Source organism: Anthonomus grandis, chromosome 3 (assembly GCF_022605725.1).
Source record: "Anthonomus grandis grandis chromosome 3, icAntGran1.3, whole genome shotgun sequence".
NCBI classification, from domain to species: domain Eukaryota; kingdom Metazoa; phylum Arthropoda; class Insecta; order Coleoptera; family Curculionidae; genus Anthonomus; species Anthonomus grandis.
In genome coordinates, this window is record NC_065548.1 from 13,969,030 (window position 1) to 13,982,138 (window position 13,109).

The following is a 13,109-nucleotide window of genomic DNA, read 5'->3' on the forward strand; positions in this document are numbered from 1 at the left end:
GTAATATACTGTTTATATTGAGTTCTCCCATTTTTTTGATATAGTTTCTTCATGATATATAGCAGAGTGCCAGAGTTAGATAACCTTAATATCTGAATAACGAAATAATTTAATAGACTTGACCATCATCTAGATCCTTATAAATAAAAATCAAGGGAAGCCATTCACAGGCATTTAATGAATAAGAATGATGATATATTATATATAAGATCTATGATCTTAAGTTCAAAATACTAAGAGGGAGGCTATTAGTTTCATCTGCAGGCAAATCAATAAACTCAAGTATTGATATTTAATTCCTATTCAATATAAAAATAATGTGTTGATTTTGCAAATTTACAGATATAGACTGAGAAACTGACTAAAAGGAAAATGTCATATACAATTTCCACAAAGGAGCCAAAAACAATATTTTTTTAAAATTATTTAAAAAAAGTTTAGTCCTGTGGAAATAAAAGAATATCAAAACCCTCTCCCAAGAAAGTATTTCAGTCCTCATGGTAATATTAAGCACCAATTCAAAATACTCTTTATTCTTGCTAAAAGGCAGAAGTTTTGATTTAGATGATTCATGTGCAAATTATGACATTTTGAGAAATGAAGTAAACATCTTGAATCTTCTTCAAAAGCTGCTTATGGTAATACCTTGATAGATTGGCTAGATTATACAGATAGAAGGAATCATACAGCATATTGAGGTGACTTACAAATTTTTAAGCAATATAGAAGATTGTACCTATATACATGTATTGAAAAGCAAAGTGCCTAGTATAGATCCTTACGGGACACCACAGCTTACTCCATCAATGTCTGATTTACCCCTGAAAATTTCAGTAAATTGGGATCTACTAGAAAGAAAACTTCAGAAGCAGAACTGTATCCTCCGAGAAGCCTACAAAATTTAAAATTGATGAGAGAAGTTTGTGGTTTATGGTGAGAAATGCCTTACTGTCCAATCAGATTAGAGCTGTACATTTTTTGTCATCCATGGTATAAATTATATCATCAGTTATGTTTAACCTAAGTAGCTGTAGCACAACCAAAACTATGCAAAAACCTAGATTGTTTTTTTAGAACTTTTGACAAACTTGTAAGAATACCTATAGGTCTTAAGTCATTACTAAAGCTAGGTTTCCTTTTGGAATGGGTATAAAATGCGAGATCTTCCAGGTCTCTGGAAATAATGAATTTAGTATCCATGAATTAATTATATTTATTCCATAGGGCAAAATCACTAGATAACACAGATACAACATTTCAAGATTAATGGAATTGGGATCAGTTCCCATTGGTTTTACCTCAAAAAGAACTTTTTTAACACCTGCTATAGTGACAGTTTTAATATAAAAGTGTATGACAAAGTTAAAGTTATGACAAAGTAAAAGTGTATGTTTCCTTCTGATTTGAATAAAACTCATTTAATTGTTGATCTGGTGGTGCATTATTTGTAGAGAACTGCAAAACGTGTGTGCTTATACTTTTTCACATATTTTCCTCCATAATAACTGAGAGTCTGCCATAGGTTAATTTATAGTGTGTTCTAAACTTTGTTTTTTCATGAGCTAAAACAATGTTTGTTTAATTTCTGATTTGTTTAAAATATTCCCAAATCAATTATCCATGCATTAAAACATAACAAAGTGTGTGTGTGTGTGTATGTGGAACAAAAGATGTGCGACTTCAAAGTGATGGCTCATGAAACTTCACACTAAAAACTAGCACAGCTGTTCTCACTAGTTTGCTATGTAGCCATGACATAATGACATTACCATATTAACTGAAATCATATCCAAAGCCACCCTTGACCCTTGTCTAAATCTATATGTGTGGAAATCAAGGAAGGCCATTAATTCCATTGCACATGAATCAATACAACTAAACAACAAAGTTTGTTTCCGTGGGTGTGTGTATAGGACAAAAGATTATAGAGCCTTAATGACTTCACAGGACTAATCCCTCTAAAAAAACAAAATATTATTATGTGTTTTATTAAAAATTAAAGCTGTCATGGGCTTAGTTATTTTTGCAAAGTCTTTGATAAAACGTCTGTAATAGCCTAGAAGACCTAAAAAGGCTTTAATTTCTTTTGGACTTTTAGGAATTGGAAATTTCTGGATAGCAGATATTTTATCTGGATTTGGTTTGACTCCATTGGATGTAACGACATGTCTGAGATATTGGATTTCTTTCCTGAGAAACTCGCATTTGTCCAGTTGAACTTTAAAATTCGATTCACGAAGTCGTGAAAAAACTTGTTTTAGACAAGAAAGATATTCTTTAAGGGATGTGCTAAATATTATTATGTCATCGAGATAAACTATGCAGATTTCATTTTGGAGGCCACGAAGGAAGTTATCCATCACTCTTCAAGCAAATAACTCTTTAAAGGTAGGTATGCATATATATAGAGTAGAAAAAAAGGTACTTATAGAATGATTAACTTCATGATGTACTGTGCAATACAAAAGAAAATAATTTAACAGCCTTATGCAGTAGTAGGTAGAGATTAGGAATTTCAAAACCTAGTCCTATACCTATTATACCTGTTTAAGAGTTCCTCAAACATGTTGTAGGGTTGGTTTATTACAAAAGTTCAATATGCTTTTCTTGGCTATTGTTTTATATTAAGTATTGCATTAATATGTTTATTTTAAGTGTCTTTTTCTCTTTAATTTAAAAAAAATCCTTAGTTACAGTTAGTGATTTGAGCTTTATATTTAAATTTATAGATATTCAATGTTTTAAAATTATCAGGTATGAAATTATATAAGATGATTGCATTATATGAACAGGATATTTGTACATATATATGTTTTATATAATGGGATGGTAAATTTATTTTTGTTTCTAACATTCTGTCTATGAATTCTTGTCCTAGGCTTGTCCTAGCAATTTATTTTTAAGATTATTAGTTATATTGAGAAGCTTATGCACAAAATTTGAGATATGCCATTTTCTCTGATTTTCCATATTGAGCAGTTAGATTCCACAATTTCATACATTATTTAATAGCATCTATTCTGTACCCTTTGTATTTTCTGTTTATCGAGAGTTATAAGACATAGACCATATATAAAGTCATCAAAATTAAAATGTGAGAGCACTAATGAATAATGAATCACATTGTTTTTCAACGATTACCACAATTTTTGGGGCTGGATATAAATTTTAATATCGATCAGAAAGAATTATATCAATACCTAGTATAAATGATAAAGGGAAAGGGTGATAAAAGAGCTTCTTATGGCACACCCGACAGAATATCCAAGGCATCCAACATGATATTGTTATAGACCATCTTGAACCCATGTTAAAACCATAATATTTCAAAGAATGAAAGCTAGCATGGAGAGTTAAATAGCAAAAGAATAGGCTTATCGGGATACTCCATCAGATGATAGTTAACGATGGTTCCTGTCTTCAGGGCAAGGCAACTAGAAAACCAAAAGAAAAAGTGTAGAAAAAAAAGTTTGAAATTCTATCGGCTTGGCTTAAGCTAGTATCACACAGGTCGCTTATGCTTCCTTAGTGTGAATGCTGTATTTTTCCTCCAACACTGGAGTTAATAGAGCTGATTACACAAATTGGTTGTTGGCTCCTGTTCCTGATCCCTTATGTTTTTTTTTTCTGAATAATATTTCAGTTTATCTAATAGAAGAGGGTGATCCAGAGTATCAGGGGCCTTGGACAAGTCTTTACCATAAAACTTCACCCTAAAACGAACACATCTGTTCTCGTTAGTGCACATTTCAAAAATTCTTGGAGAGTGAAAATAAGGCAGTGTCCAAAGCCACCCTTGACTAAATCCTTAATTGTGCAAATCAAGGGAGGCCATTAATTCCATTGCAGGCAAATCAATAAAATTAAATGCAAGCATTTCCGATTAAATCAAATCAATTATCCATGCGTTAAAAGCGACAAAGTTGTGTGTGTGTGGGACAAAAAGCCCAGATATACGTTACATACATACGTGAGCATATAGAAGTGAGAGCGCCCCTAGGGTCAGTGCACCTTTCGCACAGTAGAGCCAAGTAGGTGGCGCCAACTGGCGGACGGACGGGGCAACTATTTCAGTTAACGTGCGGCAGCCATGGCCGAATGAATAGACAAAGGAAAATCGACAATTATTCTCCGCTGCGCTCGTTCGCCTCATTACACATCAAACGGATTCGGAATTGATGATGATGACGGGTTCCAATTAATTATCGGAGAAGGTTTTATATGGTTCAATTGATTGACGGTTATTGCTAAGGTTATTTATTGATAAAGGGTTGTATAAAGCGGTAGAAGCTCTTAAAAGATCATTTGGTTGATAATATGAAGTTGTTGATTTGAAACAGTTTGAGAAATGAAAGGGTTGAGACCCGAGAGCATTGGTCTTCACACTCTTCAGGTTTTTCTGTATAAGTAGTTCAGGTTAAGCACGATTAAAGCTCTTAGCCAGGAAATTTTCCCTATTTCTCCATCAGTACGTCAACGTGGAACGTGTTACGTATTACTAATCGGGCACAAAACTTACCAAAATGAACACAAAAAAAAACTATAATCCAATATTGCACTAAAACCGGACGAGTATATAATCCAAGAAAACAATCCAGGTAAAAGCACTCACACTAAAAAAAATCGAAGAAAAATAAAATGAAAAGTTCTACAATATAATGATATGTCCTTGAAACCAGGCACGACGTGAACTGGCACAAACACACTCTGTAACGGCCGGTTGATGACTGAACGGCGTTCGGGTGCGGTCGACGGGGGATCGCGCGGTCCCGAACTTGCCCGAACGCGAATGAGCCGTTCGGGGCGAGCAAAAGATGGCGGGGGGGTGAAGGGGGGAGACGAGGAAGCGGCGGCGGTAGCGGCAGCAGCAGAAAAACGGGCCGGGGGGCGGTGGGCTGCCGGGGGGGAGCGACCCGCCAGGGTACGAAAGCGAAGTCGATTTGATCAAACAAAAACGTGCAACAAGTGAAGATCATTTATTTCTGTTTCTTGATAGATTCGACGGCCCCGGTGGCCATTTTTAATGTCTATAATTGATGGCCCCTATAGTAACGTCGACGCGATATTTGTTTCTAATTTAATTAATTGCACTGCTAATAATAATCATAATAATAATACAGACGTGGGTTTTAATTTTTTCTGGCATAGTACTTGATTTAACGAGCTTAATTAACGGATAACGTGGATGGAACTGTGTGAAACAATTGCGAGGTGCTCTGATATAAGCTATTAAATACTAGCAAATATCTATTAGAAGCTTATGATTAACCAATTAATAATAAAATACTAAATTCTAATGGCAGCTTTTTGGCGCCCACCACATTTCACAATAAAATTGCAAGATCATGCTAAAAACATTTTGATATGAAAAATGGTTAAATATCATAATTAAATCGGCGTAGGAAAACGTTTTTCCTCAGAGCCACAGTTAGACAAATTAATCGACAAAAAGGCTTTTCCAGCTCGTAAGAGAATTCCTTCACATGACCTTATTCACCAACAGAAATAAGAAAAAGTGCGCAAGTAAAAGCCAGAGAAACAACTTGTTTCAAGATTTTTCAATGATAATTTAGGATTAATTTCAATATATGAAGTATTCATTTTTACCTATAAGGGTTTGCAAGCATAGAGATTAAAGGACTAAGGGAATAATAATATAAACGTGGGTTTTAATTTTTTCTGGCATAGTACCTGATTTAACGAGCTTAATTAACGGATAACGTGGATGGAACTGTGTGAAACAATTGCGAGGTGCTATGATATAAGCTATTAAATACTAGCAAAGATCTATTAGAAGCTTATGAGTAACCAATTAATAATAAAATACTACATTGATTATTGTATAAATTCTAATGGCAGCATTTTGGCGCCCAACAGATTTCACAATAAAATTGCTAGATCATGCTAAAAACATTTTAATATGAAAAATGGTTAAATATCATAATTAAATCGGCGTCGGAAAACGTTTTTCTTCAGAGCCACAGTTGGACAAATTAATCGGCAAAAAGGCTTTTCCAGCCCATAAGAAAATTAATTCACATCACCTTATTCACCAACAGAAACAGAAAAAGTGCGCAAGTAAAAGCCAGAGAAACAACTTAATATAAGAAAAAATAACAATAAGAAAAAATTTAAATATGATAATTTAAGATTAATTCCAAGATATATAGTATTCATTTTTACCTATAAGGGTTTGCAAGGATAGGAGATTAAGGGAATAATAATACACACGTGTTTTATATAATGCACACATTTAAGATAAAGCTCAAGTGTTTCAATTTAATTTCTTGACGATTAAGGCTTTTTCAGAAATTCAAGGATTTACGATAAATTTCAATATTTTCAATATTCTTTTTAACCGTCAAGATTGCTCAATCTTAAACGACTAATATTTTAAGCATTGGGATAAATTACGAGATTTTCAATTTCCGATTTAAGACTTAATATTTATCAACGTGGGAGATTTCAAGGTTCTTAGATAAATTTCAAGATCCTCAATTTTTATATAAATGTAGAGATTTTTCAGACTGTAAAATATTAAAACTCCAAGGATTTAAGAAAAATTTCATGGTTTTTATATTTTTAACCAAGGTTGATTAATAAAGAATAGATGATCGCCATTTCAAGGATTTATGACAAAACTCAGGACTTGAAACTTCATTGCAAGCCTTAGAATTATCGAATGTAAAAGGTTAACTAACATTTAATATGATAAAATTCAAAATTTTTAAATTAGGAGTTTAAATTTTTTAACGAGTATAGCCCATAAATTTGACGGTTTCAAAATGTTAGAATATTATTTTGATCGTTAGAAAATGAAGATTTCCTGGTTTTAAAATAAACTTAAAAAAATTGTAGTTTTTTCAATAATAAGTTTTAAAATGTTCATATTATAATGATTTATTTCAAAGTTTTGAACAGATTTCAGGATTCAGTTTTTTTAACGGATAATTAAACATACAGAGATCGCCGAATGAACGTTTTCTCAAATCAAGGGACTATAAATTTTCTAAATTGATACAAACAGTAAAAGCGTTCGTTAAACTTATTCAAACCATTTCTTCTGTAACTGGTATTTAACGTTTCAAAAAGAATGGGATACAGAGAAATTTTTTTTACAATACAATTGTCCAACATACCCTATTAAAGCTCCACTTAAGCCATTTGAATTGCTTTTTATACCTCATAATACCAGTTCAACCTGGTTGAAAGGAGTAGAAATAACCACTGATATTGATATTTTCTTATCTTGGATCCTGAGACTTCTTAACCTAAACCTTCCTTATTAAAAAACATAATCTGCTCAGAAAAAAATAGTTATTTTTTAAGCATTTTTGACACCTTAACATACAAGTTTTAATATACCTTTAGTTTACCAGAAAAGTAAGCAAAAAGAAACTTCAAAAAGCCACATCTGTCATCATCAGATGCATTAAAAGAATTTGATGACGAAAACAGTAATTATAAGAGGAAAATTATCAAATACATAAATACACAAAAAAAGCTTGCAAACTGATAAGTACCTATTAGGAAAATAAATTTTTAATAAAAGCCATTTTTAATTGATGGGCCCTATGCCGCGGCAACGTTGCCTTGATATCTGTTTTTAATTTAATTAATTGCACTGCTAATAATAATCATAATAATAATATAGACGTGGGTTTTAATTTTTTCGGGCATAATATTTGGTTTAGAGACTTTAATTAGAGATTAAAAGATTACGTGGATAGAATTATCTAAAACATTTGTGAGGTGTATCTGATATAAACATTAAATACCAGAAAATATTTATTAAAAGCGTATGAGCAATCAATTATTAAGAAAATAACTAAATCGATTATATAAATTCTAATGGCAGGTTTTTGGCGCCCAACACATTTCACAATAAAATTGCAAAATCATGCTGAAATAAATTTTGGCATGAAAAACGGTTCAAAAATTGTTGAATATGTACCATAATAGGAGGAGCGTCGACTACAAAATTATCAGGGTATTCCTCAGTGAATCTTTCTTACTGGAAAATATAGTACTCGATGTGACAAATAAGGAGGAAAACATCCGGCTGCCACCAATCCCATAGTCTTGTCTATGGGCTGGCGAGCCTGGAAAGTCGAGCGCTACCGTGGCGGCAATCATAGAACGTTCAGCTCGTACGAGATAATATTCCACTATTCCTTACTAATTTATTGATAATTTTTATATACTGTAACATTTTTAATTATTGTTTATTTTAGTATTAATAATTATTAACACTGATCTCACAAAATACTTGTATGGTTAGTATCGGTATATTTGTGTGGAAGCCAGCATTTCCAAATGCTCAATTGATTAAGGTAATTCCATTCAGATCAAAGCTTTTAGATGAATACGAGGAAACAAAAGATTCCAGAGTAGAAACAGCAAATATCAACGGTGTTGCATTTTTTGTGATGCGGTTGTTAAGAAGACGCGGCACCGGGAATATACTTCAGTGTGTGTGTCTCTCCAGATGTCATCAAGTTAAAGAGACAATTTGCCAAAAACAATGTAGACACGGTACTATTCACAAAGCTGAAAAATTGTACATTCATATAGCCTTTTCAGATACTGTATTTTCGAAAAGTAAAATTCTAAAAGGGACCATTGAATTCTTCCGAAAATCTCCTGTTCGAATATGTCTATATATGCTACATGTCTATAACGATGCTACATCCTACCTATTCAGGCAGTGTGGGACGTCACAGTGATAATAATTATTAATACCAAAGTAAACAATAGTTAAAAATATTACAATATATATAAAAAAATCAATAAATTGTCACCTGTTTTTTTAAATTCTTATTTGTGCATCAATGTGAATGATTCACTGAGGGATACACTGCTAATTTTGCAGCCGGTTCTTAAAACTATGAACGTAAACAAAAAGAAAAGAAAAGTGACCCCTGTCAAACATATGACGTCATCTAAAGTACGATGTTAACCAGACTGTCGTTTCTAAAGCAAATCGAGAGCGCTTACTAAGAAAACGTATATATCAATGTCAGATTTCAAATTGATAATGTCAACGATATTTAAAAATTAATTTTACGTCAATGGTCTAAAAATCAAGAAATTCTACTTTTAGCGCAGTAGTGTTTTTGACACCCAACAAATTTTATACTAAAAATCTAAAAATATAACAAGATGCATTAAAAAAAAATATAATAAAAACAACCATTAAAAAAATATCAAATACTTTATAAATAAATTAAAAAAACAAAATACAAAGACAAAGAAATGCTCGAAAAAGATACCTGTTAAGCAAATGAACTACCATAAAATATGATTCATACTAATGGAAATTTTTTATCTAAACCAAGATATAGCTGACGCACACAGCCACACATACACTCAGTACCAAAAATAAAAATAACAAAAATAGTTACACGGACACAATCAACTTAAAAATGTTTACAGAAGAAGCAGTGTTGCGTACTTTAAAAATAATCAAACCTAAAGTCATAGTATTCCTGATAAAATTCCAGCATTTATTGTTTCTGACTTTGCACACGTACATGTACTTGCCAAGCCCCTAACAGTACTCTTTCAAAACTAAGTAGTCCTGTACATAAAAAGAATGATAGGAATAAAATTGGAAGCTACCGCCCAATAACCATTATCAATATTCTTTTAAGTCTTTTGAACGAGTTCTTCATTCTATCCCCGCATGAAAAATATAATTGACTTAACACGGATTCATGAACGGTAGGTCAACTACTACGAATATTAGTTACTATCACAGAATTCATTTCTCTTTTAACAGGCTTGATCATTCAATTCCCATAAATATTCTTGATCATTTCCTAAACAATTTTTTCATTTCCTATGGTCATAGCTCGGTAAAAATAATTACATTTTAAAAATAGTTCAATTTTGGGACCATTATTTTTTTTTAATCATTTATATATAATAATATTTATAAACACATTTAACTAAAAAGCCTATTATTTGATAATGATTATAAATTATATTACAAAAAAACATATCTGACTGTCATACATATACAGATACATGATACAGCGTACATGTACATATAGATATGTGGTAAGCCGTAGTTATAAAACATTAGGTTTTGTTATTCGTAATACTCAGCATTTTAAAAATATATCTACTCTAAAAACATTGGATTTTTCACTAGTCGCCTTTCTATCAGTGTTATATTCAAGATATCTTAGATATCGAAAATGTATAACGTCATTTTTTAAAATATCTATGGTTTAAATGCAAGAGAGTTTATCCGGACATCGATTTTTCACACCAAATTTTACTCAACGGATTTTCTATACAATTGCTCAATGACCAACGTAATTCAGCTGCTCAGAAGTTTTTATACAAATTAGTAAATAATCTAATCGACTTGTGCACTTGTGGGGAGTTTTAAGCTTTCATCTCTTATGAGCTTCAACAAGATATCCTACTACCTTCTATTCAACCAGAACTATCATTTCTAAATGTTCTTTTTTTTCTTGTACAGAGTTAGAAATCTATATAATTCTGCACAGGACCAGTGTGACATGTTTAGCTGCAGTATTATTAGAGATATTCAAAATTTGAATTTTATAGCTAAGTTTATTAGTTAAGTTTAAGTTGTTATTGTATTTTTTGCTACTACTGTTGTAAATAAATTAAACTAAAAATAAATAAATAAAATATTATGTCATACTTTTACGTGAACTTTTTACTCTTCAAGACAATTTTTTGGCGCCCAACAGATTTAAAGTTAGGTAAAATGAAAATCCTGCAGTCTCTCTTCACTTATTGATTAAACATTAAGTTATTTAAAATTTCCGACATGTTTCGGACACAGTGGTGTCCATCATCAGGGGATAAAAGGTTTAAAATTGGTATTAGATATACGCCCCAGGGTTTGATTCCATGTTAAAAAAACCTCGATTTATTGTTATTGTTTTTTTTTTTAGATTTAAAGTTATTAAAGCATCTTAAAAGTATATTAAGATGAAAAAAATTATATAAAAATGGTGGAATAGTTAAAAAATCTAAAGTGACATCCGTCAAAGAAATAAATTTATCTTCCGTGCAATAGCAACTAGATTGTCGTCTCTAAAAGAAAAGCAAATCGAAACCACCCGTCAATTAAACGTCAGAGTGGACGTTAATGCAGGAGGTAAAAGAAATTTGAAGGGACGTTGTGACATCCCCTTCAAATTTCTATTGTTTTTCAGAGTTGATTAGTTTAAGAGAATTATTTATTTTAATTCAAATCTTGATAAAAATATATATTTTTTTGAAATTATTACTATTTATGAAATGTTTTTTTATTGCCATAGCTTTGACAGCTATTAGCGTTGACACGTGAGAGTTCGAACACATAGCCGTGATAATATGTCACACTGCTGACGTTCACGTTTAGATGAATTTATACCCCCATAGAGTATTCTAAGAAAATTATTAATTTGACTTGAAAACTTTACAAAACTCCATTTTTTATTGACCTGTCATCCGCGAAATAAATGATCTTTATTGACAGATGACACTGGTGAACGATGACAAGAGTCGAACTGAATGCAGTGCTGCTATAGGTTTTTTAATTTTAAAAGTTTTAGGAATTTATTTGTTGCTAATCTCGCATAGCGTCTTTAGAAAGCACTTTTAATTTTTTTAACTATCCTATCAGAAAACCATCAATTGATCATGGACCATCCGAGAAATAAAAGTGCCCTACATAATTCATCCATAATAATAAATCGATGAAATTTTAATATTGATGATTCACGATTTCCCCAGTCTAGGGCTCCCTATGCAATACATCAACACGACGGGCAAGTTTAAATTCGCCAAATCCTCCACGCTCTCGCCTTCTCTCTGCCTCTCTCTTTCTCTCTCTTGCGCTATAAAACCGGTATTTATTCGCGGGTTTCTTCCTTATCGGCGGCTGCTTTATTATTATTCCCCGTCATCGTCGAAATTCCACGTAGGATGATAATAACCACCGACCTATTCCGCCAAGCCCCAACTATAGCAGCTCCGGCTGCGACGTTGCCAACTCCTTTTAGGTCGTAATTTAATCCGAATTGGGTAATATTTTATTACTTACGACACGACAGTTGTTGGATTAATAATAGTGTCGCCATTTTGGGTCGTATTTATTGACGTTAAACCAGTTTTTTTTAGTACGCGTTTTAATGGCCAGCGGGTATTTTTAGATTAGGAAAGAGCATTTCTTTTATTTGCGTCGAGTTAATCTGTTTTGTAAGGGTCATCGTTTTCCCTCAGCTTGGAATTTTTTTTGTTATCAGAAGAACTAATGGTGATGGAGTTTATGACCCAAAAAGAATTGTTTGTTGGTGTTGTAAAACATATTTGATTTTTATCATTTTATTATATTATATATTTGTTTATTTTATATTTTAATATATGTATTCTCATTTAAAACAAAACTCTTTTAATGATCTATAATAATTCTATCTCAATTTAATTAATTCCATAATCAATTAATAACTTGATATATTTAAAATAACGTATATTGCTAAACATCTCTAATATTCATTGAGTTAAGGGGACACCCAAAAATATTAATTGGCGAGTCAGTCAGAAAGCAACGTTTGAGAGAAATGTGTGTAAGTTGGTGTGTTGGGAAAAGAGTCGTGTTTTACTGGTTAAACCAGGCTGCTAAATTTAATAGTGGTGAATATGTGAGAAATAGTTGATCTTGAGTAGATATGTGGCCATTATGAGAAGTTTGTACAGATCTGTTTGCGCATCTTGAAGATGCCCGCACAAGTAGGTGTGAAAGCCTCTGTTCAATTAGGAACGAATGCGCAATTCCTCGAGTGCTGTCTGGTAAGACTGGGGGCCTTACCTGGGGCTCGATTGACACGAATAAACAGAAGGATATAGTAAAAATATATCCTTTGTCTAATTCGTTGAGATGCTTACTGTTTAGCGGCAGTGGAGCGTCTGGGGAAGCCCATACTATTTTAGGTGACACTAGCTAGTCGTCAAATAAAGGAAGATAACATGTTTGACATATGTATATATTGAAATGTGACATTGTGTAAATTGATGTTGACTGAGATGATGCAAGGGAACGGAAGTTCCCCGGTGAGTATATTTTATTATTGCCAAAAGTT

At 32.3% G+C, this 13,109-nt stretch overlaps 1 protein-coding gene across 2 annotated transcripts in view; it reads right to left on the minus strand.

Moving 5' to 3' along the window:
* Positions 1-13,109, minus strand: part of LOC126733842 (probable JmjC domain-containing histone demethylation protein 2C) — a 408,562-nt gene that overhangs the window by 71,285 nt on the left and 324,168 nt on the right. The gene's annotated exons all lie outside the window — the stretch shown is intronic.